At 38.6% G+C, this 27,922-nt stretch overlaps 1 long non-coding RNA gene across 1 annotated transcript; it reads left to right on the top strand.

The window, feature by feature from the left end:
• Positions 1 to 8,217: 8,217 nt before the first annotated feature.
• LOC136854516 (uncharacterized) lies at positions 8,218 to 26,964 on the top strand. Its single transcript, XR_010857721.1, has 4 exons — positions 8,218 to 8,344; positions 16,791 to 17,000; positions 24,373 to 24,533; positions 25,462 to 26,964. It is a non-coding gene; the product is annotated as an uncharacterized lncRNA (long non-coding RNA).
• Positions 26,965 to 27,922: the final 958 nt, after the last annotated feature.

Genomic DNA, 27,922 nt, shown 5'->3' with positions numbered 1-27,922 from the left:
TTTTTGTATTCTCTAATAACTGATCTCTTCTTTCTGTATTTCCTGTTGCCTTCTGTTACTTCTTTCAAATGAACACCATGTTCTTCGGAAGCTTGAATTTCACGTTAATGGCCCCTGTGGGCTTGTTCCTTAAGAAAATGGTTTATTTCTGAGTAATAATAATAATAATAATAATAATAATAATAATAATAATAATAATAATAATAATAATAATAATAATAATAATTTAAATTTTAAAATTAATCAAATCTTTCCCCGGTTAGTAAATGGCAATCAGTAATTTCCCTTAGCCTTCAGTTAAAAGAAAAAAAATAAAATCCAGTACATGCATTTATACCAAAATCACTTCAGAAAAAAATGTAAATATCATCGTAATCATTATATTTCCCATGACAGGTTGCTTACTGGTATTTAAAACATGTTATGAAAGAAATTGCTTTTCATCTGCTGTTACTAATATAGCATTTTTGACAGTTCAGTGGCGTAGCAGTAAATTTAAATTATTGTGTGGTGTTTTCCCGAAAATAAATTGAGTCAATATATAATTGGTCATTAAGTTTTAGTGATTAATGGGTACATAGTGATGCATTTGTAGTGGAAATCGTCAATTTGCCCTACAGAATTTATCATGATTAAATATAATAATTTCCTTTGAAAAAATAGATTACTGTCATTCCAAACTGTTATTGAATTTTAATATCAATTTTGGCTAATAGCAAATTCACTGTCTCAGATATTTCAAAAAGGACACTTGATACCTGATTAAGTTCAGACAAGAGAGAGAGAGAGAGAGAGAGAGAGAGAGAGAGAGAGAGAGAGAGAGAGAGAGAGAGAGAGAGAGAGAGTTCTGTGTAGCTTTATATAATATATAAAAAGAACTCTCTTCATTTAATATTATTTTTGTACTTTATATATATGAAAATATTTAAAACATGTAATATATAAAGCTACACAGAACTCTCTTCATTTAATATGTCATGATATGACATGATATAAAATGGAACCGGTAGTTCCATTCAAATGTAATATAAAGATTAGCAAAAAGTATATATATCTGTTTGAGCATTAAGGTGTTGTTTGTGAATCACAGATCTAGTCCCTGCAATTACAGTCAGCAAAACATTCAGCAAGCGTCCATGCTCAGTCCATAATTGTCACGTAGGCAGTGAGATCCCTGGGAACGAGGTCATAGTGTGTTCGTGTGTGTGTAAATGATAGGTGGAAGTTTTAAGACAGATCAAAATGGGAAATCATCATGTGTAGACCCATTGTTACCCTGTTGTACAAACATCTCACAATATAGTCACACACAATCCCATTATGGAGTTTGTCTAAATCCTACCAGAAGATCTTTACTATTTCTAAGACGTAAACTCAGCACAACCATGGAGAAACCCTTTGAAACTGTATTGACGACAGTCCACTTAATCACAGTGATAAACCATATAGTATTTTCTTTATGCTATTAACCCTGCAGTTACAGTCGTCACTCAGCCATTGTCACCAGAGAGAGAGAGAGAGAGAGAGAAAGAGAGAGAGAGAGAGAGAGAAAGTACAGTATATGGGACATCAATAAAAAGAATCACAAACCATATTTTCTTTAATATTGATAACTGAATTAAAAGGAGCCAAAAAGAAAGAAGAAAATACGTTTTCAAATTCCGAGTACTATCATCTTTCTCGTTCCACTATCTTTTATAGGAATAAATGTCTGAAAAGTAACTATTCGCCAATTAAGTATTTTAGAACTGTAAAAAATAAATGCCAATAAGAAAGACCTCTAAGAGATAAATATTAAGAAAAAAAGAACTTTAATAAATAAATATTTAGAAAAAAAAATCTTGTATTTAAAATTCAGGGAAAGAACACCATCTACCCAAGCTTCGGTTCAGTAACTGCTTTCAGAGTTACAAAGGCTACGGAATTGACAGAAAAGGCAAAGGGGAACCTGGTGAGGAAGGGAAGGGAACAGATGAAAAAGGAAGCATAATAAAAATGGAGGAGGGAAATGGAAAGCAGAATCAACAAGGAACTGAAAATCCTGGATAAGAGTCAAAAAGATTTTCCCTGAAACTGAAATGTTGTTTTTCTGTAATATCGCTCACTTTATATACAAGCATGGAGAAAGTGAAAAAGAAGGAATGTTGTTTTCCTGTAACATCTCCAAATTTATATATTAAATATGCAAAAATTATCTATTATTATTATTATTATTATTATTATTATTATTATTATTATTATTATTATTATTATTATTATTATTATTATTATTATTATTATTATTATAGCAACAGTGCGAACAATAAAGAAATTAATTTAAAGTCGGCATTATCATTCACTTTAATAAGAACTCTGTTATTATTATTATTATTATTATTATTATTATTATTATTATTATTATTATTATTATTATTATTATCATCATCACTGTGACAGCACGGCCGAATGAAAATAAATAAATTATTTAAAAGTTCACTTTAGCGCTAACTCCCTTCTGTCTCTTTCTTTCTTTCTACATATCTATCTACCTATCTATATGTTATTATTATTATTATTATTATTATTATTATTATTATTATTATTATTATTATTATTATTATTATTATTATTATTATTATGGCGACAGTACGGACAAACATAAAGAAATGAATTAAAAGTCCATTCTAACACGAAATTTTTGTATCTCTATCTATCCATCTACTCTCTCTCTCTCTCTCTCTCTCTCTCTCTCTCTCTCTCTCTCTCTCTCTCTCTCTCTCTCTCTTTATTCATCTATAATCATTATTATTATCATTATTATTATTATCGTCATCATCACCATATCGACAGCGCGAACTAAACAACCAAGAAATTAATTAAAACTTCAGTATCACAGACGAAGATTCATGTGAGCGCGTTGCACGATTTCAGTTGCACACTGAATGAATAAGTCTTTCGCACAGAAGTTCCCTGCTTCGGATGAAGTAAGTGTGGTCAAACATTTATAATGAAGTGCGATTACTGAGATTAATCTCATTTCACGCCGATGGAATTCTAATTATCTGATTGGCCTGAAATATACCTTAGTTTAACCAGACCACTGAGCTGATTAACAGCTCTCCTAGTGCTGACCCGAAGGATTAGACTTATTTTACGTGGCTAAAAACCAATTGGTTACCTAGCAACGGGACCTACAGCTTATTGTGGAATCCGAACCACATTATAGCGTGAATGGCCTAACCACACTCGGAACCAGGTCGCTGCTTGCTGCAATATGTGAGGTTGCTCATTTATTTGTATTCAGACACGGCGCGGTTTTTGCGATGGAAGGAGTATTTCGTTAATGCCTATGTGTTTTTGGGGGCAAATTTGCATACTTGTCCTTTCGTTATAGATTTGAAAAAGGGACGTTATTTTTAATTTGTTTTGGTCAGATGTGCATATTTTTCCTTTTAGCATAGATCTAGACAAGGCGTTATGTTATTTTCTTTTTTTTTGTCAAATGAGTAAATCTTTCCTTTTCATTAGAGACCTGAAAAATGCGTTGTATTATTTATTTATTTTTTTTTTTTGGTCAGTTTTGCATATTTTCCTTTTCATGATAGATCTGAAAAAGGTGTTATGTTATTTTTTAATTTTTCATTTCACTGTAGATCTAAAAAAGTATGTTTTATTTCTGACAAAAGAGCATATTTTTTCCTTTCATTATAGATATGAAAATGGTGTTATATTATTTTTTTGGTCAAATGTGCATATTTGTCCTTTGATTTAGACTTTATCAATGGTGTTATGTTATTTTTTTGTCAAATGTTCATATTTGTCCTTTCAATATAGATCTGAAAAAGTGTTATATCATTTCTCATTCCTTTGTCAAATGCTCATATTTGTCCTTTCATTATAGATCTGAAAAAGGTGTGATATTATTTTCCTTTTATTAGTCAAAAGTGCATATTTTCCCTTTTCATTATTGATCTGAAAAATATATTGTGTAAGAAGATAAAGCATGTTTTCTTTAAATCTATGTAGTACACAAGGGGCTACCAGGAAAATTCCAGGGAGCAAGGAATAAGAAACATTCCTGTCGCATACTTGCAGATAAACTATTTACTTTTCCACTGAAAATTACTTGACAAGTTCCTTATAAAGTTCCTTATATTCTTTGAAGAAGATTTAACTTCAGCACAGATTAGTGGCCTTCAATCCCGATTGGGAATGAGAACTGATGCTTCAATCTTCTTTCTCCGTTTAGTAATGAGGGAAGATTTTAATTCTCTTCCTTTCGTTCCTAAATAGATAGGCACTCTTCTCATAGTTCTCATCTAAGTAATTCCTTTATTATAGCATCCCGCATTGCTTCTAATGTGCTTCATTAATGATGTATATTACCTTCTCTTTAATATCTAGTTCACTAAAGCCACCTACCCTCAGTAATGATCTCGGTTCTAAAATTAACTCTCAGGATACAATGGAGGTTTAATGAGGGAGAACCCTCTTTGGTACAATGGCAAATGAATTCCTGAACAACAGAAGCAGACAGAATATTATTGTTCTAGCTCAGTGGTTCTCAATCTTTTTTGAGTGATGGCACCCTAACTAATGTAATCATTACCGTGGCACCCCTTCTTCATCATCCCACCATATCGCATGAATTAACTTCTTATTAAATGAATAAAATTAATAACAACAATTATTTTCCATATTAGAAAGTTCTTCACACATATATATATATATATATATATATATATATATAATATATATATATATATATATATATATATATATATATAATATATAGAATTAGAGATATATATATGTGTGTGTGAACGTATTAGAGTAGACACACTGATAATAATTATATGAAGACTCCTTTTTTTTTTTTTTTTTTTTTTTGCAAATGTTCACTGAGATGATCTAGCCAAGACAAAACTCATGACAATCTTGCGGCACCCCTAGGCACTGTCTGTGGCACCCCAAGGTGCCACGGCACCCAGTTTGAGAATCACTGTATCTAGCTGATGATGACATCTAGCTGTAACAAAAACGATATACATTCCATATTTGTTAATGCTTTGTAAGATATTCATATTTCACGTAATAGAATTCCTGTCCAAAATAGAAGAGTATTTATTATATTTGTTGACACAGAAAATGGGGAGAATAGATAGAACTGAGAGAGAGAGAGAGAGAGAGAGAGAGATCGGGAAAACATCGTTAAAGATTCGAAAGTTTGTGAGACGAGAAGCCATTAAGTTGATTAGAGTGATTTTTCATAGAACAAACTTTTTGAGAAGAAGAGCCTGAGTCATTTCGTCCACGGACCTTGGTATTGAAAGAGATTTAAAAAAAAAATAGAAGAAAAGTAAACAAGTTGCTTATATTCGTTTGCTGAGGATATGTGGCAGAAGATGGTTTACTACTGAAAATGTTTTCTGGTATTTACAAAACTCTAAATTTCATCTTAACATAAGTTACTATATTTTAAAATTTGGACACCGTTTTATGATTCCGAGAGATATCGAAAAAAGAAAAAAAAAAAAGTTGCTTATATTCGTCTGCTGGGGATACTTGGCAGATGGTGACTTACTATTGAAAATATTTGTGGTATTTACATGACTGTCAATATTTCAAAATCATTTAAAATGCTATACTTTGAAGTTTAAATATAGTTTTGTATGGTTCGTATAATTACTGTTTATTGTAACTTATAAAGAATATTTTTGACTCCATTGCCAATAACTGATTAAAGTATTTATGATTTATAACGAAAATAGAGTAACAAGTAAATATTCTAATTTTAATTCCACTGCATAAGACCTTCCCTTTATTGTTTCTAAATTAAAATGTTTATTATTATATAATATTTATTATTCTTAAATTAGATGAATGAGTTTTCTGATTCCCTTGGGAAGATATCAGTACAATAGTCCCGATTACATATTTGCTAGAATAAATACATTTTTTTTATCTGTAACACAACACTTCATTACTGAAATATTTTTCCTGTTCCACAAACCACTATATACAGTTCATTTTATTCTTCTTCAAACCTCATTCTTAATAAGGAGAAATAACACACGATTGCCAGACCTCGAAATATTCGTCTTAATTTGGTGTAGTTTATTTTGGAACAAGTGTGAATTTAGTTTGTTTTTATTTTTTCTTTCAGTTACTTTCTCAGGAAACATTCTACTGACAGTATACTTTGGAACTCATAGGTAAATATCTCATTTATCCTTTTATTTTCCTTTATTGTTGATTACAGCTTCCATTCTTTTAAATATTAAATTTATGTTCTTAGAAATGCCATCATTCTCCATTCTAATCACTATTCTTATTAACAAATATTCTAAAAGAAAAGATGGATATGGATATGAAGAATTACGGAATACAAAATCGGTATATAAGTTTCATGAAGCCCTAACTGCCTTTTTATCTATTGTAAAGCTACAAATGTAAAGATGGATGAATATATAAATATATAAATAAATAAATAAATGAATAATTAAACTAAAAAAATGACGGATATTATCGACGCTTTTATAAACTTCAAAACAAACTTCATCCCTTCAAAAAAAGCTGTATACATTTTTTTCTTCTTATTTGTCCCCGGAACACAACAACACAACCGAAGTCATATGTTTATAATTATGGTACGGAAGAAATCACGTGCATCTGACTTTTGGGGAATGAAAGTGGTCCTGACAGGGCCATTTAATTTCCGAGGAGAGTGAGCGATATTATTGGATAATCTCTTATCCCCAAAGAGTGGGCCAAAGTTGGACATAGAGGCAATCCGTTAAACGAAATGAGTTTTTTTTTATATGAAATCCTATGAAAGACGGTTCATTCAGCTACAGAATTATACACCTCTGTTGATTGTGGAACAGCCTCCCTGAGGATGTAGTGCCAATGGAACCTCAAAAGCTCAAGCGAAGATGCAATGCATTACTATCCTAAAGCAATAATTCCCCTGTGTTTTATAATTTACTTTATTTAGATCTATTTATTTATTAATTTGTTTGTTTTTTTTTCTTTTCTAATGACTGATCTCTTCTTTCTGCATTTCCTATTACTCTCTGTTTCTTCTTTCAAATGGACACCATGTCTTTGGAAGCTTGAAATTAAAGTCAGTGAATAGCCTACTGTGGTGGGCTTGTTCCATATGAATAGGGTTCATCTTCTAAATAATAATAATAATAATAATAATAATAATAATAATAATAATAATAATAATAATAATAATAATAATAATAATGAACACCACATTCTTTGGAAGCTTGAATCTCAAGTCAAAGGGCCCTTTGGTGGCCTTATTCCATATGAATAAGGTTCGTCTACTGAATAATAATAATAATAATAATAATAATAATAATAATAATAATAATAATAATAATAATAATAATAATAATAATAATAATAATAATTTCTTCTGAACCCCATCCTGATGTCGTGCATAGGCTATTACAATTCCACTCAAGCGAGGGAGCTGGACATTTAATTCAATTTAATTCAGATTTTCGTTCATTTTGACCAAGTTTCTCATTTGGGAATTTGCAAAGAGCAATTTCCCCCAAAATGTGAGGCAGCATCGAATGCAGGGAAGGATTTCTTGTGCGAGTGAGAGCCCAGGGAGAAAATATGATGACAACCAGTAGTGACTGTTCCTCATTTCTGTGCTTTTGTTTCATTGTTATGAATTCATCCTCTGAGAGAAAACCCTTCCTTTCCTAGACCTCCTCATAACACAGAAAGGATGCCTACATTAATTAATTAAGAGAGCTAGAACCCATCTTGAAACACAGAGAGTCAAACAGCTCTTGACAAATAATGGATTTCAAGATAAACTTATCGAAGAAGTAACAAGAAGAAGAATCGAACCGTTCTATAGCAACGAAACCGAAAACCAGGCGACGACGATATAAAAAATATCGTCATTTATCATCGAACCGAAGACATTCAATGATTTGAGGAAAAGAAAAAGGTGATCAACCTTATGAAGAGAGGAATATTACCTTAGGTCCCCTTCGAGTGGGTTAACTTATCCGTTGAAATTCAGAGCCATTAAACCCCATATGCTATTTCCAACAGCCATTTAAGAAATGATTATATAAAGGTTGTTGTCTATTTCAAATCATTCATATGCAAGGCCATAATAATACATCACATTAAAACTTTCATACTTATATATATTCGTTACACAAGTGAGTGGGCGGCTGCGCATCTGCGCACGCATTGAATGAGGAGCTTCAAATAGCTAACTTGCAATAACATTACACGATGTTTGACGAACCATTGTCAAAGGTTTGTTTCCTGAAGCTTTTATCGAAAATTTATTGTGTTGAGCCGTGAAAATGACGCATTTTAGGTAAGATATAGTTAATGCAGGTCACTAAATGAATAATAATAAATGATATTGATTCATAATTCGTAATTACAGCCTGGTTGAGACGTATTTATCAAATAAGTTGATTTTCGTGAGGGAATATGGAGGAACTTTGGGAGCCTCTGTTCAGGACCGGTTCTTCCTATTTCATGATTTGTATGTTAGTTTAGCCGAAGCAATATTATCAGTAGGACATTATTGAGTTACATAGTGGTAAAACTTTACAACAGTTGCGCGGCTTGATTCCCGTCAGACGTCAACCGGGACATGTTCCTCATACATAAATAGACCTAACCTTTCCTGTAATATAATGCCAGGTCCTAACCTAACCAGATCATACCTACCTAACTTAACTTAGGGCGACGTTCCCTGACCAGGCTTGGGGGGCGAAGACCCCCAAAACGGTGGTAACCTGTCCCAGTTATCCTATTCATAATTTTGGTTGGTTATGTGGTAATTCTAAGCCGGCTGTCCGCGGTGAGCTAGCCTATGGCAATTGACGTTTTCCTATGTTATTTTACCTGCTGAACAAGAATTTAAAATAATACTTTGTCGGTCGGCTGTAACTAAAATGTAATTGACCCTTGAAAACTGCACGTCCGTACTAGTAGGTCACACACAGTCAAGGGTAAATTACAGTTTAGCAGCAGCCGACCGGCAAAAAATTACCTTAAACTCTTGTAAAGCAAGTAAAATAACAGAAAAACGTCAATTGCCATAGTCTAGCTCCACCGCACACTATTTGAAGCTTTCATAAACGGTAAACAAAACATTACCATTTCTGCTTTCAACTTGGTTGGACTCTATAGGTCGCCATGGCAGAACGCCGCTGCATGCCTTATCTGCATTTTTAAAGATTCCTGCAAGCTCGTATGTTCTGGCAAGAGGTAATTACTTTAAATTCTTGTTCAACAAGTAAAAAACAAACAGGAAAACGTCAATTGCCAGTTTCTCGCAGCTCTTGCTAACTGCAGGAAACCGGCAGCTGCTGATTGGTGAACCGAAAGCTAGCGCATGCGTGTTAAGGCTTAGAATCAGAAGTCCTAGTGTTGAATGAAAAGTTTCTTTGGAACGGCTCCCACTACCCGTTTATTCGCCCTTTTTTTTACGCTCTTTTTTTCGTGTTCCAAATGACATATATAACAGGAAATACAACAATAAGGTACCCAAGCCTTTTCCCAAGTTATTTACCCCACCAAAAACTTCGAATTCCCAACGGGTCCCCCTTATTGTTAGCTATTCTCGAAAGGGTTTTACCACACCAGTTGTAAGATAATTTACAGCTTAATTACAGCCAAGCGACAAAATATCACTTTAAATTCTTGTTCAGCAGGTAAAGTTCCATAGAAAACATCAACTGCCATAGCCTAGCTCACTGCGGACAGCCGGCTTAGATCTACAATATTTCACTTTGCAGGCATTTTGTTCGCTATTTTGTTAATTTGGTGACATTTCCACCGGAATGATAGCACATTGGCTTAGTAATATCCTGTGTAGCCTAGCCGAACCTAGGCAAGAAATGGATGAGATTTTGAGAAAGTTGACAACGAAGTGTTCATGATTGGGGATGTAGGCCTACTCATCCCACAACATTTAGTTAAATTGGTTTCACTTGTTTGCGTGCAAGGAAAGAAAAGTATTTTAAGTCCTGATTTGCCAATAAATATAAAACAAATCTATATAATTAAGCTTAAGAACTGCTTCCTTCAAGTTTTATCTTTCTGACAAAGCAGCAGATTTTGCTGCTGATTTTGGTCACCAGCTTAATTATGGACACTGTGGGATTGAAACTATATGTTGTTCTGTTGATGTGGTTAATTTAGAAATAGACTGGTTTTTGCATGACACTTTTAACCTAACTTGATGGCTCTATATATAACTGTATTTAGGAGGCCATATCAGCTGTGTGACATCTCAGTGCACTTATATGCCAGTTGTTGAGCTGTGAAAATAGGCCTAGTAATGGACTTTATTTTAATGTTAATTTTTTGTCATTAAAATGTGTATAAATACTGGTCACCTTAAATCAGGCTCGCCTAATTAGAAATTTAAGTTATTGCCTAACCTAACCCATGTATCATTGGTTTTTATAACGGGCTGCTGCACTAACTGATTTAATGTGCTTTTATTATTTTCATTAATTCCTGGTCTGTGCTGGTGCAGTTGAGTAACAGTTGATTATAGAAACTGTTTTGTTAAATTCCTACATTCTGTGTTATTGGAAGTTAACTATAGTCTGTTGGGGTATATGATGCTTAGTTTTACGACTTTCGCAAATGCCAAAATAACTGTGATGCTTTTTGGCACATGGTAGTCTTCATCAGTACCATTATTATTCTAGTTGTGTAATGCAATCTGACAGCCATATATACATATATACCCAACTGTCTCAGAAATTGACCTGAACCATTGTACAGTACTGTGACCATCACAGTTTTGTATTGGAGATTCTTTGCATAAATGTAGGCTACCTGCTGCATTGCTAAAAAAGTACCTGTACTAGGTTTTTGATGTTGTTACACTTTTATTGTTAGATAATAACCACTGTGTTTGAAATACTTTGCTATACGTAATTGATATTTGGTAATACAAGCACATTACTTTGTTATAAGTCATTGATATTTGGTAATACAAGCACATTATTACCCTCTCACATCCTTGAAGCATATCTAAATGTAAAGAGAACTTCTTGAGGTGTGCTTTGGATGAGGGTTATGAAGTAGAGATTGTGCTCACGCCAATCTGATTCTATCTTATTTCAAGCTAGGAACATTGAATGTGCCAACAGTAAGTTTATATCGTTTATGTTTAGATTAATATACACAATGCAATATGTTGATATAATTGCAATTTGAACTAGCATAAAAATGAAGTAACCTAGGCTACGATTAGGTTAGTACGTTTCAAGTCTTTTGGGCTACACGATAACACTGAAGATTTGAAATGCTCTACTTATTCTGAATGAATCGGAATAACTGAGGTCAAACCATGAAACCACTGTAAATGGTGAGGAATAGAGCTCATGATCAAGTGTTATATCATTAAAAGCAATTTTGTCAAAGTAAAGAATTGTAAGTCAAATTTTGTTTTTATATATGAAACTTACCAAGTAATCACATAGCTATAGTTTCTACTTTAAATGGCAGCTTAAGAATTGAAAATTTGTGGTAGGGCTCTTTTGTTTTGGTGCAGGTAAGTGCCCTTCCCATTTTCAAGGAAGAATAGGTACAATGTAGCTGAAGAGCTGTTTGTTTCTGCTGCTTGATGACAAACATCAGTCGTTCAGCAGCTGGGAGTAGTTTCACCGGGTGGTTTTGGTTGTCTGTCGGAGGACTTGGTGAAGTATTCTTTCATTTGGTAGCCTCCGAGCTATATTTTCATAGCTTAGTTAGGCTTAGCTTAGCTTTTCTCAATTTTTGGACTGATTTGGATTATTATGTCAGACACAAGTGTGACCAGTAACCGGTATTGCAGCAAAGGCTCTAATATTAGGTTGAATTCATTTAAATATGACGAACATTTTATTTGTTTTCACTGCCGTGGACAAGTATGTTCCCTTGACTTGACTTGCAAGGAATGTAAAGATTGGGAAGTAAGTAAATGGAAAGTGTTTACCAATCATTTGGATAAATTAGAGAAAGAGAAAGCTAGGCATAGGAAAGCAGCTGCTTTTGTTCCCTGATTCCTACTTTTTTCACTCTCCCTACAACTCCATTACCTGGCTCCCTTCCCTCTGAACCTAGTGCCATCGCCAGTCTTGAAGCTTGGATGGATAAGAAATTCGACACTAGTAAGTACTGCTGCTCAGATAGGGGCTTCTGCAAGAGTTCTGTTGGACAAATGAGGATCATAGTGCAAGTGCCAGTACAAGTGCTAGTGTTAGTGTTGTGGAGGGGGTGGCTACTCATCCCACCGATGCTCCTAGACAGAGGCCCCTGCCAAACTCCCCTGCACCTGGGAGGAGGCAAGCTGTAAGTCCAAGGGAGGTCGGTGGGGTTTGCCCCAGAGTAGTTGCTTCCTCAGTCGAGCCTGTTGTCGGTCCAAGGTATCGACAGACAGCCACAGGAAAGGGGTCTTATGGATCTCCTAAACTCAGTCCCTGTCAGACTCCCCTGCACCTAGGGGAGGCAAGCTGTAAGTCCAAGGAAGGTTGGTGAGGTTTGCCCACGATTAGTTTCTTCCTCAGCCAAACCTGTTGCTATTTCCCAGGGTTTGTCATCCAAACGCTGTGAAGGTGTCCAATTGGATCACACCTCATCTTCCAGTGGTTCGGATTTTGAACCCAAAGGACAAGGTCAAGGTTTTCAGGAGTCTTCTAGACCTTTGAAGAGGCACATTGCGGACGTAAATCCAGCAGTACCTCGCAAGCACCATAAGGATCAAGAGCCCTCTTGCAGCTATTGGGACAACAGAGAGCTCCCTTTGGACACTGAGCTCCCATTGGCTCGTAAGCGCCCATTGGCTCCAAAGCACCAATTGGCTCTTGAGCATGCTTTGGGATCTCTCTCTCTCATTTTATGAGCTCTCAGTGGCTCATAAGCCTGCTGCAGGTTCAGTTTGTGCTGTAGCTTCAGACATCCCATTGGCTCCCAGCTTTCCAGCATTGGAATACAAGTCTGAGGCTTCAGATTCAGACGTCCCTATTGCTGCAGTCCAACAGGTTTCGGCACCTTCTGTGTTACAGATCCCCAAGGCTGTATCCTCTTGACCTGTCGCTGATTGCGCAAAGTCTGCAAGTACATCAGCACCCCAAGACTACTTTGCTTCCCATTCACCAACGTTTGGACAATGTCCTGCAACTCTTGAAGAAACTCCCATCTTTGAAACCAGGAGAACCTCAGCAAGATTTGGCACTTTCCGCTGTGTCAAGGAAGAACCTGAACCAGAACATCCTTCATCAGCCTAAGCCTCATTATTGAATTATTTTCTGTTCTGCTTCCCAACATATTTCTCCACCGCAACTCCTTCTTCCCTGGAATCAGCGTTCTGGTTACGTCAATCCTCGAGTACCACTAGACTCCCGAAGATGGCCCTCTCTATCTCTTCCAAGAAGGCGTTGTCGGGGATCGACTCTTGGCTACCTGAGAAGAGGGAGTTGGGCAAAGCTGTATTTTGTATTCCTCCTCCTCGGCTTTCCAAAAGGAGGTATGTATTCTATGCAACTGGGGAAGCTCCTTCCCAGGAGCTTCTGCCTCCTCTCAAGGGGACTTCTCCGGTCTGATTGACCCTGCTCGTCATTTGGCCTTTGATGCAGTGAAAATTATGTTTTTATATGAGTAACTTACCAATTATATAGCTATTGGTTTCTTTTAACTGGCAGCTCAAAATTTTGAAATTGCGGGTCCACTAGGTTTTTATGGTTATGGTGACGTGCCCCGCCCACTTTCGGGAGTAAGAAAAGGTACAACATAGCAAAGAGCTTCAATTTGTTTCTGCCGGCTGTGGTTGAAGGACTGTGGTTGGCAGCAGCTCGAATTTTGGAATTTATACTTTGCTGGTTGTTTGACTTATCTTCAATTGGTGAAGTATTTAATTTCATAGCCTTTCAGCATAATTAAGATAGTGTTAGGCAAATTTTGATTATTGATTGATGACTCTCTGCTCATTTTTTGGACTTGTATTAGACTTTCTAGGATGTCTGACACTAGTAGTGCTAACATTAGGTATTGCAGCAAAGCTGCAACACTAGACTGAGAATCTTAACGATCGCACACTGTTTGTATTCCATGTAGGGGACAAACGTGTTCAGTAGATTTATGTTGTGAGGAGTGTAATGACTGGGTTATTAAGAAGTGGAAGACTTTAGATGCACATATCAGAAACTAGCTAGAGATAGGAAGATGAAAGCTATTGCTAAGGAATCAAGTAAAGCTTTATCTAGTCAGTATTCATCCATCTCAGTCGGATGCAATCACACCTGTAATTTCTTGCAATCCCATTCCATCTCCTCCATTTGTGCAACCATCTCCTTTACCTGGCTCTCATATTTCCGACCCCCAACACCATTGCCAGTCTGGAGTCGAAAATCGACTCTCGCTTTGAATTGTTTGTGCAATCGATCGCTAAATTAGCGTCATCAGTGAAAGTGTTTATGGATAAAAGTGAGTCAGAGCACCCCTTGGCGCCCAGTGCAAGTGCAGTGGTAGTGGAGGAGGTGGCTGTTCGGTCCGCCGATTCTCCTAGGCCAAAGGTCCCTGTCATACTCCCCAGCACCTGGGAGGAGGCAAACTGGCAGCCTAAGGGAGAGGGGTGGGGGGTTGCAGTCGCCCCTGGCAGCAGTTCAGTCTGAAAGTGAGGTAGAGCGCCTCATGGCGCCCACTGCAGTTGCAGTGGTAGTGGAGGAGGTGGCTGTTTGGCCCACCGATTCTCCCAGGCCAAGGTCCCTGTCGTACTCCCCAGCACCTGGGAGGGGTCATACTGGCAGCCTAAGGGAGGTCGGTGGGGTCTGCCCCCCAAGCAGTTGCCCCCCTCAGTTCAGTCTGTTGATGAATCCCAGACTGCAACCAAAGGCCATTGAAAAGGCCTTCAAGTGAGTGCTCACTGTATGTCCTCCAGCTCCGAAGATTTTAGTCCCAGGCGCGCACGGCGCTATGCAGACAAGTCACGCCTGCTAAAGCGGCGTGCAGTGGAGCTTGAGATTTCTTCCCCTGTTCCTTGTAAGAAGGGCAAGGAATTCAGGGTGCCCATCGTGTAGTCACTGGGATACCCCGGAACAATTCTCTTCTGCTGCTTCTGACGATGGTCGTAAGTTGGCGCCTAAGCACCTTGTGGCGCGGAGACGTTCATCGTCGAATAAGAGGAGCTACTGCATCAGGAGTTGCGCATCCAGCACCTCCATCTCTACAATCAGCTACACCAGCAAATATGGTCTAAGTGCCCAAACTCCCATTTGCGATTGAGCGCCCACTGGTGCCCATTCATCAACAAGTTTTGCTACTGGCTCCTGTCTCCACAGTGCCCCTCGAGTGCCCATTGGTGCCCGTTCTTCGACAAGTTTTGCTACTGGCTCCTAATCTCCACAGCGCCCCTAAGAGTACCCATTGGTGCCCGTTCTTGGACAAGTTTCGCTACTGGCTCCCATCTCCACAGAGCCCCCGAGCGCCCATTGGCCCCGTTCTTCGACAAGTTTCACTACTGGCTCCCATCTCTACAGGAAAACAGGCCCCGAGCGCCCATTGGCGCCCGCTCCTCCACAAGTTTCTGAATTGAGACCGTCTTGGACATTGCAGCCCCCCTCCAGTTGACCTGCTCCTCCAGCAAACTGGATAGTAGTAAAAAGCAAACTGGACATAATATTCCTCCAGTTGATTGCTTCAGAGCAAACTGGAAAATATTCTCAATCATGCTTCAGAAGACTCTTCCTACAGCTCAGACGACTATACTGCCACGTCCACTACAAGTTGAGAGAAGCGCCAACCAGAGGTAGTACCTACCTGCAGCAGTTCTCTCAACAGGCAAGGCAACAACAAACATTTATTCAATGTTAGCAGCCTTTCTATTTCAAATTCATTACTTACTTAATGCTTTGGAGTAGAATATGTCCATGCTCTTTCCCACCTCCTAACAATGTGGAGTCAGCTATGTATATAATGACTTTGTAAGTTACTTATATGAAAATGACATTTTATGATAATTATTAATAATGTTTTATAATATATAGTACGTCCCAAGTAGTTACATGATTGGAGCCTGCCCTCCTCCCCTTGCATGGACATTAGAGCATAAAACGAATTAAGCTCTCTGCTGGGTTGTTTCCTCGAGTCCCGGATGGTGGGCGGGATGTTGTCACCTACACACTAACGATAACAGTGCCACTGCACCAATTTTGAATTTTTAAGCTGCCATAGGTTAGGGAACCAATAGCTATGTAATTACTTGGTAAGTAGTATATAAAACTTTATTTTATCATAAAAATTTAATTTTTATCTATATACTTATTAATCTACTGTATTTTATTTTTTTCTGATAATAACTGATCTCTTTTTGTATTTCCCATTACTGTACCTTCTGTTCTTTCTGTATTTCTTATTACTTTCTGTTACTTATTTTAATTGAGCACCATATTCTTTGGAAGCTCGAATTTAAAGTCACTGACCCCCATGGGTGTGTTCCTTATGAATAGGTGTTTATCTTGTGGATAATATAATAATAATAATAATAATAATAGGATCTGTTCGAGTCATGTTTATTTCACAGGATTGCGTTCTCCTGTATATTCTTCCATATATGTTTGAGTTGACACTTTCAAGTGCTGTGAAGACCTACTGTGTGTACTTGTTAAGATAGAGTTGTGAGTTTTTCATATTCATGGTTTATGTGTGTTCATTTGCCAAAGTCTAGCTGGGACAAACAACTGGTTTATATCATTTATTGCTGGTTCTATATGTGTATTGCAATACACTGACCAAAACTTTCTCACTTTTTCCAGGAGACTTATGGAGTGAATGTAGTATATAAAATGTTTTCAAACGAAATAGTTAGAGAAGATGCGTCGAGGCAACTGACCCCTGAACTTAAGGATGGCAATGGGTATTTAGAAGAAGATAGATTGAAGGCACATCTTCATGTTGACCTTGGCCTGCTCCAGAGCTGCAGAGTAGACGAAGGGTCATGTGGCATTTTAGTCCTGATTCATCAGGTTAGTGTGTCTGGGATTTCCTACATGGAAATGACACATGTGATGTTTAATGGGTTTTGTGTTACAGAAACATTGTATTTACAGTAATGCTAAGTATATGTATGTTTTTTGTATACATTACCTAGAAAGAAGGCTTAAAGGACATCAAAGAACTAATAAGGGAAGAAAGTATGGTTACAGTACAGTGCAGAAACTAAGTACTTAACAGTATTACAGCACATATAAGCAGTGTATGAACTGTCTTCTATGTGATAGTGAAGTTATTCAATAATGAAAATTTTTTTCATGAAATTTGTATGCAATATTTTAATTCTTTTGGAAGTGATAATTGCAGACTGATTATGGATGTACATCAAGTTATCACACAGATCTGACAGACAAAATCTTGAGTTAAATGTAAAAATAGGTGTGGAAAATAATTATACCATAATAGTTTTAAGATTAAGAATGATGCTAGTTGAAATCATATGTGAAAGGAATTGGTGGTCTGTTAATGCACAGTATTTTGTATGTCTGTTTGGTTTTAGTTTCTTAATTGTTTTATTGAGCTACAAGTTATGAATGGTGTTCCTTATCACATGTTTGTGTATCTGGTTTTATTACTATTTTTATGTTCAGTTTACTGTCATATTCAGGTCTTGTCGGGTTATGGCTATTTCAGTAATGGAAATCCTATTGTTTGTGTGAAAATTGTCACTTTTTTGTGTGCCTGTAGAAGTCCAGTTGGAGGGAATGCAGTTTTCTGGATTTGACACAAAAGTCAGTTGAGAATGACACCTTCATGAAGGTTATGCCAACAGTTCTCTTCCTAACCTGTAATGTGTTTTTAGATAACCAAAGGTAGTTATTCATTCTTTGGGTAATTCCTTGTGCGTAGGTCACTGTCCTCCTCCTCCCAGTTCATCATCCTTAGTTATTTCATTGAGTGGAATCATCCCCTCTTTTCATTTAAGTGGTGCATTGGTTTTTCTATCTTGCTATTCATGACAGCCATGTTAGCTTGCTTATTATGTTTAGTGGTCTTATGCTGGCTGCTCACTGCATAATCGAATTCTTAAATCTTGGACGTTTCTGTAGCCTTTTTACTGTGGCATTCTACAACCAACAGTGTCAGATCTCTTCAAGGTGTGGTGAGGTAATGTTTTCCTGTATGACCAAAAGGTGTTTTAGAGAAGCTAGTAAAAGTGCAGATATTGCTCATATGAAAGTGCCCAAACCTTGTCCCTCTGATTGGTCAACATCTAAAGTACAGACACAGGTTTTGCATATTGCTAACCATTGTTTAGGTAGTTGGAGCACTCAGTCAGGATATTGTGTTTTTTCCCTTAACTGATAATAGCATAAAAGGAAAATGATGATTTTTTTATATGTAACTTACCAAGTAATTACATTGCTATAGTTTCTATTAACTGGCAGCTAAAAATTTTGAAATTTGTGGGTCGCACTATTTTGTTTGGCTAGGTGACTAACCCTGCCCACTTTCGGGGTAAGAGAGGAACAACTAGCAAAAAGGATTCAGTTTGTTTCTGCCGGTTAATGGCTGTTCACCAGCTTTTAGCAGCAGCTCTGATTTTGGAATTCATGTTTCCTGTTGATTTCTCATTGTATTTGGTGAAGTATTGTTGCTTTGATAGCCTTTCAGCATTATTAGAGTTTGACTGACTTTTGCCCTTAATTGTGAATTTCATTATAATTCGACTTTACCTTGTTTACTGGTTGTGACTTTAGTTACTTGTTTGCCAAATGTCAGACTCAGATTTGACCAGCTTTAGGTATTGCAGCAAAGGCTGCAATATACTTTGACTAAGGAATCGTATGGTTCCCATTCTATCTGCACAGATTGTAGGGGACAAGTTTGTTCAGAAGACTTACGATGTGATGAATGTAAAGACTGGGACAGTAAGAAGTGGAAGACTTCAGTTATCCTTTAAATAAACTTGCCAGAGATAAAAAGATAAAAGCAACAGCCAGATGGATTAGTAATTCTTTAGCTAGTCGGGTCTCTTGTTGATTGTGCTATTGATATGCTAACGTCCAGATAGAGGTTCCTGTTATCTCTGTTGATCCCATAGCCAGTTCTCCTGCCATGCAACCCGCTCCTTTACCAGGCTCTCTCCCTTCCGAACCCAACACCATTGCCAGCCTTGAGTGTAAAATCGATAAAAGGTTTGAATTCATTGTAGAATCTATTGCACAATTAGCCTCATTGGTTAAGGTCCTTATGGACAATAAGAGTTATTTTGAGTGATCTGTTGTGCCTAGTGCCAGTGCAGTGTCGGTGGAGCGCCCGATTGCGCCTAGTGTTAGTGATGTGTTGGTGGAGATGGTGGCTGCCTGTCCCGCCGACTCTCCTAGGCAAAGGTCAATATCATACTCCCCTAAACCTGGGAGGAGTCAAACTGGTAGCCTAAGGGAGGTCGGTGGGGAGTGGCCACGGGTAGTTCCCCCCTCAGTTGAACCTGTTGTTGAATCCCAGGTTGCAGCCAAGCGCCATTGGAAAGGCGCATCGTCTTTCATTTAGCTCCGATAATTCTTCTCCCAGGCGCCAAAGATGTTGTGTTGAGAAATCACGCCCTTTGAAAAGACGTGCTGGTGATGCGTCGCATTATCCTCCTGTGCCACGTAAGAAATTCAGAGAGCCTGTTTGCAGTCCTCTTCCGGCTTGCAGTCATTGGGACAGTCCGAAGCATTTTCCTTCTGTTCCTCCCTTGGTAGAGAGTCAGAGAGTGGCTTCCAATGTCCTGCTTCTCATAAGCGCTCCTTGTCAAAGACTACTTCTGAGCGTCCTCATGCACCTGAGACTCCTCTGTCTCCCGAACGCCTTGCAGTATCATAAGCTCCCTTCACTGCCGAATGTCTGGTTTCTTCTGAGCGCCCAAAATCATCTCGGCGTGCGTTGGCTTCTTTTGTGCTGCTGTGTCAGAGCGCCTGTCTTCTCTAGAGCGTCATAGAACGCCCGAGTGCCCGTCTTCGCCCATCCACTCAATGATTCGTGGATCGCCAACTAAGTTGAAGCGTCCATTGGTGCCCAAGCCTCCTTTGGGGCCCGAACTTACATTGGCCCTAGAGCCCCCACTCTCTTCTACTCACCGTGCTTCTGCTGCCGATGCTTTGACTCCTGAATAGTTAATGTTCCTCGAGCAGTCGGGCATTCTTCTGTGTCTGGGACTCCCACACTTCAGGCTTTACCCTCTTCTAGCAAGCACCCTCCGTGTAGACCCAATTCATAGCAAGCTCGACAGTATGTTGAGCCTGTTGAAGAAAACTCTGTCGACTCCCCAACCTATGGACTGAGCTTTGTCTCCTATATCCTCGGATGAGGAAGTCATTGCTCAAGACGCTCGTCCTTCAGCTTATGCATTGCTGCTAAGTATCTTCTTGCTACCTTCCCCAATAGCTTTTCACCTGCAGCTCCCTCTTCGCCCATGTCGACTTTTCTTGGGGAGTCACAGTCTTCCGATTCCTCAAGACTGCCAAAGTTAGTGCTTTCTTCTTCTGCTAAGAAAGCCTACGGTGTTATTGAGGGGTGGCTAGCGGAAAAGAAGGAACAAGGCAGAGCCATTTTCAGCTTCCCTACTTCTAGATTGTCTAAGAGGAGAGGACACTCTTATGCCACAAGCAAAGCTCCTTCTCTGGGAGTTTCTGACTCTCCCAGGGGGGACTTCTCCAGACAGATTGATTCCTCTTGTAGATCTGCTTTTGCTTCTGTAAAGGTCATGCTCAGTTCAATTGGGCTCTCACACCGTCTTAAAAGCTTGTGTAAGGTGTTTGAAGTGTTGAGTTTTCTTGATTGGGCATTGGGCTCTCTAGCCTGTAAGCATAAGGACTGCGCTACTATTCCTGAAGATAGTACCTCCTACTTGCTGGAGATCCTCTTGTTTATCGGTAAAGGGATCAGGGACGGCTCCCTGGAATTAGCTTCCATGTACACAATGGGAGTCTTAAAAAAGAGAGAACTGTGGTGTTCCTACGCGTTTAGGAGAGTGACTCCCAGAAGTCAGCCCTTCTGTTTTCCCTGCTGGATCATCATCACCTGTTCGCACAGGCTACAGTTCAGGGGATTTCTTCAGATCTTCAGAAGAATAATACGCAAGATCTTCTTGCCCAAACCTCTAGGCGGCCTAAGGTGCTGCTGCTCATGCATCCAGGACAGTCTCCCTGCTGCAGACTCGGCCCTTTTGATGCAGCAGACAAAGATCCCTTTCTAGATCCCGTCCTTCCATCAGATTCGTCTTCAGAGCCGTTAAGAGATCCTCATCCCGTCTGCCTCTCTCAAGTGAGAATTTCGTTCTCCGAACTTTTGTAGGAGCCAGGCTCATTCTTTTTTGGGAGAAGTAGAGAGAGAGGGGAGGCAGAGCCTGGTTTGTGAGCATTCTGAGGGAAGGCTATTCTATCCCCTTCTAAGAAAAGTCACCTCTAAGCATCTCTCCAATAACATTGTCAGCTTACCCCAAAGGCTTGCAAGAAGACTTCATCCCTCTCAGAAGTGTCATCCCTTCTCAAGAAGGGGGCAATAGAATTACAGGTAGAAAATGTGGGCTCCCCGGGGTTCTACAATCACCTTTTTGTGGTGCCCAAAGCCTCAGGGGCCTGGAGACCTGCCCTGGATGCCAGCACATTGAATGTCTTCATTTAAATTTTGGATGCTTACTTCCACATCCCAGTACATTGGGAATCGAAGTCTCTGAGGTTCGTGTTTGGGAACAAGGTGTTCCTGTTCCATGCTGTATGCTTCAGGTTATCGACGGTGCCTCAAGTGTTTACTTGAGTTCTCGCTCCCTTATCGAAATGGGTCCATCTGATGGAAATCAAGATCTCCCTTTACTTGGATGATTGGCTTCTTTGGGCCAAATCGAAAGAGAAATTGGAGGACCTTCAAAAGACACTTCTCCTAGCCCAGGAGCTGGGATTGATGATCACTGTTCAGAAGTCTCAGTTGATTCTGTCAAAATGGATTCTGTATTTGGGGATGATAATAGGCTCTCAGAGTTTCAGGTTTTTCCCTCACCAAAGAGAATAGTCTTGCCTCAAGATAGTTCACAGATTTCTCCTTCTGGACCAGTGCTCTGCCAACAAATGGATGAGTCTTCTGGGAACGTTATCGTCCATAGAACAATTTGTACTCCTGGGCAGGCCTCATATGAGACCTCTCCAATTCTTCTTAGGAATCAGCTGAATGGAAAAAAATACCCAGACTTTCATGTTCCAGAGTGATTCCAGAGATAGAGGATCTGCATTGGTGGAGCTTAGAAGGAAGGTTGTCACAAGGGAAATCTCTCCTTCCATTGAACCCCAACCTAAGACTTATTCTCAGATGCGTCGAGCCTGAGGTTGGGGAGCTGTGTTGGGGGACAAGGAAATTTCAGGGACCTGGTCCCTGGAACAAAGAAGCTGGCACATAAGTCAAGGAATTGAAGGCAGTCCAACACTGAATTTTAGTAGTACAATATGTTATCATTCACCATTTCATTATCAATATCATCACTAATTTATATATTTCATCTTCATCGCTGTGCTGAATAATCCTGATGGGTTCCGGCTCTTGGTCTTCAAGACCTAAATTTCATAATCAGTCAATCAACCTAGGGTTACAATTTTTCAAAGAAGTGTGCAACAAGACGATCACAGTGCACTCCGACAGTACGACTGCCCCGACAAATATCAAAAACCAGGGGGCGACACACTCTTTCTCCCTTTACGAAATGGCAAAGGATCTTCCACTTGGGCCAGAGCAATTTCAAGTCAAGCATCTTAGGTGCTTCATTCAAGGGAAGCTCAATGGGCTGGCGGATGAGCAAGTTGCCGGGAACAAGTGTTACCCACAAGTGGACTCTGGATCCTCTGGTTTGCTCAGGGATCCTTGGAAGTCATGGGAGACACTGGTCGTAGACCTATTTGTAACTTCCAGAAACCATCGTCTCCCCCTGTTTTGCTAGCCAGTTCCTGGTCCCTTAGCGTGGGCAACTGATGCCGTGCTTCAGGACTGGTCGAAGTCACCTTTATGCTTTTCCCCCTTTCAATATGATAAGACAGGTGATAAACAAATCCCAGACTCACCAAAATCTGTCAATGATCCTAGTGGCCCCCTTTTGTCCAACAGAGGAATGGTTCCTGGATCTTCTCGACCTCCGTGCTAACTTTCCGAGACTGGTACCTCAAAAACCTCATCTGCTAAAACAACCCCACTTCTGGCACTTTCTTCAGGGGTTGTCTACTCTGGCCCTGACAGGCTACAAACTATCACAAAACTTCGTAGAAAGAAGGGGTTTTCAAGATCAGCTTCGCAAGCTATTGCCAAATGCAGGTGACAGTCCTCTTGATAGAGTATATCAGGCTAAGTTGACAATTTTTAGAGAATGGTGCAGAAAGCGGTGAGTGTCATCTTCTCAGACATCTATAGCCAAAATAGCAGACTTTCTGCTATATCTTAAGACCGACAGGAACCTGTCATCCTCGACGATCAAGGGTTTAAGGCCATGTTAAGCTCTGTCTTCAGACACAGGGAAGTGGTCCTTTCCTCTAATCAGGATATATCTGATCTAATTAGATCTTTTGATACCACAAGACAGAAAGAGGCAGTAGTGCCATGGAACCCGGACGTGGTCCTTAGATGGTTGTTTGGGCCCCGATTTGAGCCTGATGCATTCGATTTCTTTAAGAGATCTAACTAGAAAGACCCTCTTTCTAGTGTACCAGAGTGCCCTCTAGTCCTTCATGGTTGGGCAGTGCTTTTTAACTTTTGTGGTATTAGGTGACTTTTATTTCATTGTCGTATTTTCTGTACTGCGTCCTGGGCAGGGCAACATTACAGGTATTACCTTTGTCAGCAATTGGAATCATCCTTGCTACAAGGTACCCTCTAATATAGTAGACAAATCTCGGCTAGGCCTTTACCGCCGCGCCACCATACAATAAGGAGAGCGCCAGTAGAGACAGTTGTCAATGTGGGAATCAGCAATTACTTGGTAAGTTACTTATATAAAAATGACATTTTTATGGTAAAGTTTTATATATATACTTACCAAATAATTACATGCTTGGAGCCCTTCCTCCTCCCCTCACATGAACATTATGGTACAAACAAATTGAATCCTTTTGCCAGTTGTTCCTCTCTTACCCCGAAAGTGGGCTGGGTTAGTCACCTAGCCAAGCAAAATAGAGCGACCCGCAAATAGTTTGCATATTGTAATCATCATTGTTTGGATAGCTATCAACAGGACACAAACTTTTCTGGTTAGAACAGGTTTTACAAAGCAAAAGTAGTTTTGAAAGTTTTGGAAGTTTTGTCATTTTAATGATTTAAGAAAAATGTTGCAGATTACAATATACTGTAGTACAGGTATTGACTAATCATTAATTTCTTTCATAACAGGCCTCTGTGGGAGAGACAAGGTATAGACAACAACTGCAGACACCTTTAAGGTGAAGCAAAACTGGTGTGTAATTGGATGTTTACAAAATACTGTCAAGTAAGAGATCTTCGAGAAATGAAGATTGGAGAAGTTGGATCAATAAGAAGATTAAATTTTGTTGGTAAGAGAGAGAGTCAGTTGAATAAGTAACTCAGGGCCTATACAGTTTAGGGACCAGACTTCAAGGCAACAGATGGTGAATCGAGAACTCTGAGGGTTGGCAGTACAGGAAGCACAGTAACAGCCAAAGGCATTAACATGATATAATCATTGAGATTCATTTTAGCTTGTATCTGACTGCGTATCCTTATTGCACTATAGGCACCTCTCTCTCTCTCTCTCTCTCTCTCTCTCTCTCTCTCTCTCTCTCTCTCTCTCTCTCTCTCTCTCTCTCTCTCTCTCTCTCTCTCTCTCTCTCTCTCCAAGTAGCACAGTACATTACTTTGAATAATGATCTGTCTCAGACTTCTTTGGTTTCTCAAAGCACAACTCTTTTCATGTGGTCACTTCACTACAGGTTGTCAAACTACTACTACTACTACTACTACTACTACTACATGGTTTTTCTTCATTGAATTTTCAACAAAATGCTGATAATAAAGTGTCTTTCAGAACACTGTGAGAGTGTGTAAAGTGAGAAGTCACTGTGAATGAATAATGTATTTGTTTTATTCTTGTAAACAGTTATTATCTTGAGGGCATACTGTTAAGCCATAGAAGTGTATTATAAAAGTGTCATTTGCAGCAGGGGACAGTAGAAGAGGAGGTTGGGTTGGCAAGCGGGACATGGGTGGATATAAAGAGAACTAAATGGTCTGGTTAAACTTAATTATGATTGTAACAGTACTAATAATGGCAGTTAATGATCTTGCATATGTGAGAAGAGTAGTATGAGAATTTGGAAGAAAATTCACTTAGTATAGCAGTGAAGGAGTAATATTAGTTGCCATTTACACAAACTGTTTATTTGAGGTTTTTAGAAAATTATTTGCAGTGTGGTGTAAAAATTACTGTCTTATATCTGGTACTAAATGAGGACTACATTCCAGGCGCTGTTTTCGATGTGACAAAATTCTGCAAGCAAATACATCTGCCATGTGAAGATGGATTCATCAGAGTTTTTCCACAGCTTGATTTTTTGTTTGTTTCTGATACTAAATAAGGACTACATTCCAGCTGCTGAGTTTTCAGTGCAACAAAATTCTACAAGCAAATATATCTGCCATCTGAAGACGGATTCATCAAAGTTTTTCCACAGCTTGATTTTTGTTTGTTTTTATAGAGTTTTTTTCTGCTAGTCTCTCTCTGCTTAGCAGTTGTGTTAGAGTATATATTCATATGAATTGTAAATCCTTTATTTTTACTTGTGCCTTAGCATTAGTGTTGGCCTACAAATGGGGTAATTGAGATGACTAGCCAAGTGATGTTAAAAGAATGTTTGTTTGTGTGGCCTTCACTCGTTGAAAGACACTCTCCCCCTTATTAGATGCTTGCTCTGATGTCCTCGGTCCCTTTTGCACATGTGTCATGTGTATAGAGTGCTTATTTGACTGTGTTTTTTGTCACTTCACTCACTTCACTTTTCCTTGTTATTGTGAGGATTTGTTCGTTGCCATCAAAACCTAGTGTTGATTGAAATCTGATGTGCTATTTGTGTTTGCAGTGTGTTCATGTTGGCACAGCTGGTAGGTGTTTCTGAACTGTTAAGCATTCAGGTATACAAAATTGTTAAGGATATATTTTGCCTTTCTGACTCAAGTGTCTGAGGGCTCATCTTTGACACTTTCTTGAAGTGGACAGTACACATTGTTCCGCTAATGACTGCTCTGTGATGGTTCATTCATAAATAAAGATTGGTTAAGGTAGAACACCTATAGCCTTGCTGATTGGTTAAGGTAGAACACCTATAGCCTTGCTGACAGCAAGAGCAGTGTAAAAGGTAAACAGTTGGCAATGTATAGACCATTGTAAGGACTTTTCAAGCTACACAATTGAGTAGGATGATGGGAACAAATTTAGAAGTTACTAAACAAAACTCTGACTTTCCTTAACCTAATTTTTTATCTTAATATTACAGTGGTCTATGACCTTCAACCATAACTCTACCTAACTCACTGTATACTAACTTAGCCTAACTTAATACTATAGCTCATCAAAACTTATCCTTAGTTCCTTAACCTAACTTATTATTATAATAATGTTTTCCCCAATTGAAAGAACTTGAATGTAATATATCAGTCTTGATCCACAGAAGGACACTTTCAATGCTTGGAAGATAAATCTTCCACAAATCTCTTTAGGATTGTCCAACAAAGATTATTTTGAGAACCAAATGTGTTTTTCTTTCTATTGAATTCCTTGCACAATGTTTTTCTAATGTTCTTGGGATACTTCTACAACAATCACTTTATAGTGTCTTGCATTGTCACTTTCTACTGGGAAATTGAATAAATCAGATTATCAGTTCACACTGTTAATTTGCACATAATACTTGTTGTGAAGCAGGGCAGACATTCAGGAGGGAAATAAAGGCCTTGTTTCCTTCACTGTTCCTCAACAAGGTTCTTTCAGTCCAAGCACTATGGGCATTAAGGTGAAGGGGAGTCCACTCTGCCCTACCACTCAAGCAAACTGTAAGTAAAAAAGGAAAAATAAAGATTAATCAAATAATCTTACACAGTCACGAACATAAAATAATAAAAAAATTAATTCATACAAACTAAGCTTAGACTATCACACCATCAGGTAGTTCCTGGTTTTTAAAAGAGGATTTTATTGTAAATCTGTTATACACAGAGAATCTAGGCTTTATTTTGACAGAAAAGTTCTGAAACTTGCTGATCTCTTAAATTTTGTTCTTACTACAGCCACTCAGATATTTTTTTCATGTTTTTTTTTTGAAGGAATATTTTGTTATAACTCTTCACTGCATGTCTGCACAATGAATGTATGTTGACTGATTTTCTAGATGGTGGATATTGAGGTTCAAATGAATGTTGCCAAGTATTGCTGCTTTGAGTAAAATCAAAGTATCAGCCAATTGCATAGTATTTCTTTTCCTCCAATTGCCTGGGAAATAGGAATGTTTTTAGTGCCCACTAGGTCAGCATCGAGTTAGGAAGAAGGCTCCCCACAAAAATTGAAAGAGGAAGGGATGGCAGGACTTGTTTCCCTTCTTAGCTGCTATTCCAGATGCAGTGGTTGGTCCCAGTGACAGGATATTTGTTAAGGTTCAGTAGAGTCTGAGAAATCTTAAGAGTGGACATGTTGGTCACTCTTCAAATGAAAAGGATCCCTGGTTCCATTTGAAGCAGTTTCCTGTTAGCATTTTGGGTGCTCTGCTGTCTTAACCACTTGGTTGATCTACACTGAACCTTGCTGTTGAAGCATGGAATGGTCTTCCTGCCAGTGAGTTGCAATGACAGGGGATGTAATGCTCCCATAAAATGCCATGCACATTGCCATAAAATAAACTTTATTTCTTTCTCTTGTTTACTTTTGAATTTTCCA

The sequence above is a fragment of the Macrobrachium rosenbergii genome, chromosome 3, assembly GCF_040412425.1.
Source record: "Macrobrachium rosenbergii isolate ZJJX-2024 chromosome 3, ASM4041242v1, whole genome shotgun sequence".
NCBI lineage: Eukaryota > Metazoa > Arthropoda > Malacostraca > Decapoda > Palaemonidae > Macrobrachium > Macrobrachium rosenbergii.
The sequence above is the reverse complement of the archived record's forward strand: the minus strand, read 5'-3'. Positions and strand labels throughout refer to the sequence as shown.